Source organism: Pipistrellus kuhlii, unplaced genomic scaffold (assembly GCF_014108245.1).
Source record: "Pipistrellus kuhlii isolate mPipKuh1 unplaced genomic scaffold, mPipKuh1.p scaffold_m20_p_5, whole genome shotgun sequence".
NCBI classification, from domain to species: domain Eukaryota; kingdom Metazoa; phylum Chordata; class Mammalia; order Chiroptera; family Vespertilionidae; genus Pipistrellus; species Pipistrellus kuhlii.
The window spans coordinates 81,466,922-81,473,321 of NW_023425551.1; the positions used below are offsets into that span (position 1 = coordinate 81,466,922).

Consider the following 6,400-nt stretch of genomic DNA (forward strand, 5'->3'; position numbering starts at 1 on the left):
GGAATCATGGCTGTGCGGCCGGTGTGTGCCGCTTCCCACGAGAGAGGCCCTCCCTCGGGGCCGGGCAGCGTGGCCAGGCACCGTGGGCTCGGGCGCGCAGGAGCAGCCTCTGAGCCCCAGGGACCTGGGCCAGCTCTTGGCACAGCTGGTTTCTTGCTCTCTCCCTGGACCTGCACTTCCCGGACGGGCGCTGCCTCCATTTGTTGCCTCTGTCCTCAGAGCCAGTCCCCGGTCCCGGTGACCTGGCCGGACGCACCGATCCTGTCCTCCCCCCAGGACCTGCTTGAGCCTCTCCCCTCACTGGCACCTGGTGGAGGGGTGAGGAGCCCGCCTCAGAGCGCACTGCTTTGTTGGTGCGATCTTGGGCCAGTGACGGCACTTCTCCGTGCCTCAGTCTCCCCATCTGTGAACAGGGGCATCACAGCGGGGCCCTGGGTGGCTGTGAGGTTCGTGAGTGTGTGATGAGGCGGTGCTGTGCCTGGCCCGCGGTGAGCACAGGCAGTGCCAGCACTCGGGAGCGGCAGTGGGTGCTGGGGCGGGGAGGGTCCCCGTGGCCGGGCAGGTCTCAGCGCTGTAAGCAGGAGCACCTGGGAAGCGAACACCAACACCCCTGTCGAGGCTTCTCGTGTGTGGGAGGCATCGGGACCGCGGCTCTCTCAGGCACCGAGTGGTGATCTCGCGCTGAAGGCTGAGAGCCTCCGGCTTAGAGAAGGTGCTCAGGCCACAGCCCGGCTCAGGGAGGCCATGTGGCTTCCCAGCTAGGCGTGCCTGCCAGGGGCTTCCGGAGGAGGGGCAGAGAGGTGGGGTGTGGGCAGGGGTAGGTACAGTGCTGCGGGTGAAGGGGGCTCAGGCACAGGTGGTAGGGCAGGAGGCAGGGGTGGGGTTGGGGGAGGGGAGGCACCTCCTCAGCTGTCTACCTGCTGCCCTGCCCTCCCTCCGGGCCCTGCCAGCTGCCGCTGCTTCCGCTCTCCTGCCAGCCCACGGGCCCCAGCTGCTGCCTGCCTCCTGAGTAAAGGCAGTCTGCTGCTCAGCGCGGCCCGCACTCCTGACGGGCCATTAGTATTCCAGGGATGAGCTCCCTCTGCTCCCTCCCCTGCATCCGCTGGGCCTGCCTGATTGGGGGGCGGGGGAGGGTGTCTGGCTCAGCAAAGAAGCGCTGGAACCCGGGCAGGGGTCTGCCTGCGTCCCCTCTGGGCGCAGGTGCCGTCCTGTCTCTGTAGGCCCTCCTGGGCTTCTCCTGTGAAGGTAGAGCGTGAATGAGAGAGAGTGCAGGGAGGCTGCGCGGAGCCCGCTCAGTGCTGGGGCGGCATGAAGTCTAAGGGTCCAATCCAGCCCTTCTGTCTGGCTCAGAGCGTGCAAGGGACCCCACAGTCGTGAGGAACCCCGTGACCTTTGCACCTAGGGCCCCAGGGCCACACCCCCTCCTCAGAGGCCTCCTGCTCGGGGCAGAGGTGGGACAAGAGCTGCCTCTGGGAGTTGCTGGGGAGCAGGGGGCTCAGTAAGCCCTGACCTGCTGCCCTGTGATGGACAGCGAGGAGGCCCCCAGCCCAGCTCCTCCCCCAGGCGTGGCCTCGGTGACTTCCTCCCTGCCAGGTCTGGCAGAGGCTCTGTCGGAGGAAAGGGAAGCAGCCAGTAAGGGGACCAAACCGCTGAAGACTGATTTAGACACACCCTCCCAGAGTCCCACATGCTCTCAGCTCCAGCTCCCAGCCACGTGCAGACACATACGTCACCCACTCCCACACTGCCCCTACACACAGCACACACCACATAAACACCCCCAGTGACACCCACGTGTGCCGCACGCACCCTCAGTGAGCACAGAACTCACCCTTCCCGGGCTCCCAGGTAGCCCTGGCCGCCGCTGCCCGTCTGCGGCTCTGAAGGCAGCGCTGGACTCCTGTCCAATCCGCTGGCCCAGGGCCCGCTTCCTGGCAGCTCGCCCTGTGTCGTCCTCCCGGGCCTGCACTGGCCCAGGCCACACGGCAGGCGCGATGCGCGTGGCTGAGGAGCTGGTGCCTGAGGAGCCTGGCTGCTTCTGCTGGGTCTCCGGAATGCTCACTCCCGAGACTTCTGCAAGTGCTGAGCTCCCAGCCGCACCACCTGCCGGGCGGGAGGAAGTCGCCTGGACGTCCAGCCCCATCGAGCCTTCAGATGACGCCTGCCCCAGCACCATCTGACCACAGCCTCCGGAGGGACCCTCAGTTAGACATGCCTGGGGAGCCCAGAAAACCCACGAGAAATAAATTGCTGTGCGAAGCCACTCAGTTTGGAGTGGTTGGCCACAGACAATCAGACAGTATGAGCCGGGTGAGACTTGAGGCAGAATGGCCTGGGCGGGCAATCCCGGCTCTGCCGCTTCTGTGCTTCCTTGTGGGGCTGCTCTCGGGGGGCGGGGCATTGGGAATCAACACTCACCCATCCTGGCCACACATGGACCTGGCAAAGGAAAGGGGCGTGGGGCCGGGCTTTAGACCCGGGGTATCAGGGCGGATCCAGCAGCAGAGAGCAGAACCCTCAGGCTGTTGCTCACAATGGAAGTAGGTCCTTGCCCTCCTGGTGTCCAGAGTTGGGCAGGAGGCTGGCAGGCGCTCTGGGGCAGGCTCCAGGCACCTCACACACACTGTCTTGTGCCTGCTGCTCACCGTAGAGTGAACCGTGAAGCTGGCGATGGAGGGTACAGTTGGGCTTCTATCTTTGCTTCATCTTGTGCGGCTTCCATTCCCAAGGTCACTCCCACTTCAGGACCCAAGGTTGCTGCTGCAGCTCCAGACATCACACCTGCACCCCGACTGTCAGGAAGGAGGAGTGTGAAGGCCCCACCTCCTCCCTTTACAGACACTCCAGGGCAAAGGCACTGCCACGTCTGACCCAGACTCAGTCACATGACCACAGCCAGCTGCAAGCATGGTTGGAAAGCATTGGCACATGCCCAGCTGCTCACCAGGAGTTCACAGAAGGCAGGGGACAGTGGAGGAACCCTCGTTCTCTGGATGCGGGGATCAGCTTGGCCCAGACACCAGGGGGGCAGAGGGCAAAGCCTCAGAAGACACCCTTTGGGGTGTCATGTGACAGGATTATTCCCAAACCTCAGCAGCTTGTTGAAAGTCACAGCTTTCAGGGTCTGTCCTCACTTGGAACAAGACAGATGGGGCGGGGGTGGGGGGCACCTGTCAGGGGCATGCTTCACAGGAAGGTCTGCTCCGGAGGACCCCGAGTCCACACCCTGCTCTCCCAGGGAGAGGCCCTGCGCACAGACACGAACCCAGAGTGTCCACAATGGACACCTCGGCACGGCTGCTCCTCCCGACAGAGTGCTGTTCCCGTGGGCAGGCCTCCCCCGAGTTCAGCCCAAGCCAGACACCTGAGACATGCTGGCTCCTCCATCTCGCCGCCTCCCAATCTGGTCACCACGCCCGCCCCTCACCATCTCCCCCTCTGCCTCCCGGCCCCCAGGATGACTGCAGTCACAGCGGGAAGAGTGTCCCCACCTTTCCCTGCTCCAGCCGGTTTGTGCACCGTCCCCGGGGCCCCCCGCCCTGCAGCTCCCGGCCCCAGGGGCTCTCACTGCTCCAGGGCCAGTAAAGGTGCAGCCCCAGGGCCCCCTGCTCCTCGGTCAGCTCACTCAGCTTGCGGAGCTCTGTGCCTGCCTGTGCCTGTGGCCCTTCCCTCCAGGTTCCCGCGGGGACACACCAGTGCCAGTCCTCACAGCTTCGTATTTTCGCGTTCAACGTAAAGAACCTTCCTGCCTTTCCTAAGGAAACACTCCTCTGGCTTTTACCGGCCCGTCCTCGGGGTCTTCCCACGCCGCCCTCACTGCAGGCCGCTCCTTCTCCCCGTTAGGGCTCAGCTTGTGTGCTTTCCCCAGAGAAGGTAAACATGGTGGGGCTTTGGAATATAAAGTCTTTTTTATTTTTAAATCAAGCTTGTTTTTGAGAGAGAGGAAGAGAGAGAAACATCCATGTGAGAGAGAAATATTGATCGGCTGCCTCCTGCATGCCCCCTACTGGGGATTGAACTCAAAACCCGGGCATGTGCCCTGATGTGGAATTGAACCGGTGTCCTTTTGGTGGCTGGGACGATGTTCAACCAACTGAGCCACACCAGCCAGGATGGAAATAAAGTCTTTAAAAAAGTTAAATTTACTGTATGATTCAGCAATTCCAGTCCTCGGCCTCTCCCCGAGAGATGGAAACGCGCCACCACAAAGATGCATGTGAGACGCTCACAGCAGCGTTATCCATAAGCGCCCGAACTGGGAGCTGTCCGCGTGCCCCCCGCTGGGCCTGATGAGCAAAAGTGGTCTGTCCGTGCGGGAGCCGGTGAGCCGTGTGGGAGCTGGTCTGTCCGTGCGGGAGCTGGTCAGCATGGGCCTCCAAAGCGCATGGACGCCGGACAGCCCACACCGTGCTGTGATCTGTTCATATGAAATTTCCAGAAAAGGCAGATCAGAAACAGAAGGAGGTGAGTAGACGCAGGAAACGGCATTGGCTGTATTTGGGCTTAAGGAGTCATTTCGGGGCGAGGAAAATGCTCTAAAGCTGTGCTGTGGCTGACGGTTACAGCCCACAGTAAATTCACCAATATTGTACCTGTGAGACGGTACAATAATATGACATATAACTTACAACTCGTCGCGTTGCAGCTCCGGCCCCAGAAGCCCTGGGAGAACCGGATCGCCATCTACGAGCTCCTCTTTAAGGAGGGGGTGACGGTGGCCAAGAAGGACGTGCACATGCCGAAGCACCCCGAGCTGGCGGACAAGAACGTGCCCAACCTCCACGTCATGAAGGCCATGCAGGTAGCCGGCCGGGCGCCGCTGGAGGGGTTTTCCGGCTGCTCAAGGCAAATGCCAAGGAGAGGCCAGGACAGCCCGGGCTTCTTGCTGCCTTGACGGCCGTGAGGTAGATGCACCCGAAAACTCGTCTTCTGCGCAGCCCAGCCCCCTCTGCGCCCATTTCCATTCTAAGCCTCTGGTTAGGTTTCAACCCTGGTTTTCTGTCCTGCAGTCTCTCAAGTCCCAGGGCCATGTGAAGAAGCAGTTTGCCTGGAGACACTTCTACTGGTACCTGACCAACGAGGGCATCTAGTACCTCCGCGATTACCTCCACCTGCCCCCTGAGATCGTGCCCGCCACGCTGAGCTGCAGCCGGCCTGAGACTGGAGCCAGAGACCTGGAGGGGGAGTGAGCTGTGATTCCCAGGAGGGGAAGCTGACAGAGACACCCAGAGGGAGTGTGACATGCCCCCCCCACCGACCCCACCCCCCCCACCTGCTGAGGAGAATGCAGGGCTGGGGCTGGGGACAGGGCTGGGGCCGGGGCTGGTGCTGGGGCTGGTGCTGGGGCTGGTGCTGGGGCTGAGGCAGGGGCTGGGGCTGGGGCTGGGGCTGAGGCAGGGGCTGGGGCCCGGGCCGGGGCTGGGGCCAGGTCAGCAACCAAATTCCTCTCAGAGGTGGATTTGGTCATGGACATGGTCAATCCCTCAGTAAAGTTGGAGGGATAATTTTATGTTAAACTTACAGCCAGAACATTTAAAAACCCAACTCATTAAAGCTGCAAAATAAAAAAACGCTATTAAAAGAGTCACGTCCCCAGAGCAGCGCCCTGACCGGCTCCCCAGCCCCTGCAAGGGCGGCCCTCGTGCCGGTGCCTGGCCCCGGCTTAGCCACGCCCTCGTGCCGATGGGAACTCCACTGTGATCTGTTCCATGCAGACCTTCTCCCTAGAACGGAGCCTCGGGGGGAAGGGCCTGGCTCTCCTTTCCTTTAAGCAGTTTTACTGAGATGCAATTTACACGCCATACGATTCATCCACTTAAAGTGTAAAATCCAATAGTATTAAATAGTATACTCACAGATAAGCGCAACCATCACCACAATCAATTTCAGAACATCTTCATCACCTCAAAAAGAAGCCCTTTTCTCTTCAGCTATCACCCCGTCCCCCACTCCTCTCAGCCAAAAGCAACCACTAATCTACTTGCTTCTGCGGATCTGCCTATTCTGGAAATTTCATATAAGTCACATAACACGTGGTCTTTTCTGGTTGGCTTCCTTCACTTAGCATGATGTTTTCAAGGTCCATCCATGTTGTAGCATGGAGCAATACGTCATTCCTTTTTATGGTTGAATACTATTCCATTGTACAATATATCACATTTTCTTTTTATTTTCACATTTATAAATCAGAGGGATTTTAATTGCCCACAGTCATTCTTATTCCATGTACCGCCATTTTTACAGACTTGGAGGGTGTACCGGAACCTCAGAAGTTATGTGGTACATCTCTCTATCTCTAGCTGACCTCCCTGAGCAGAAGGCCGGCTGCATGTATTCCATCTTTATTAGTGAATGGCGAAGGACCAGCTCTTGTTCGGTACCCGCCAGGCAGGAAGTTTTG

The 6,400-nt window shown here is 60.1% G+C and overlaps 1 pseudogene; it reads left to right on the plus strand.

Annotated features, from left to right (window-relative positions):
* The first annotated feature begins 4,612 nt into the window (after window positions 1-4,612).
* Window positions 4,613-5,975, plus strand: LOC123651404 (annotated as a pseudogene).
* Window positions 5,976-6,400: the final 425 nt, after the last annotated feature.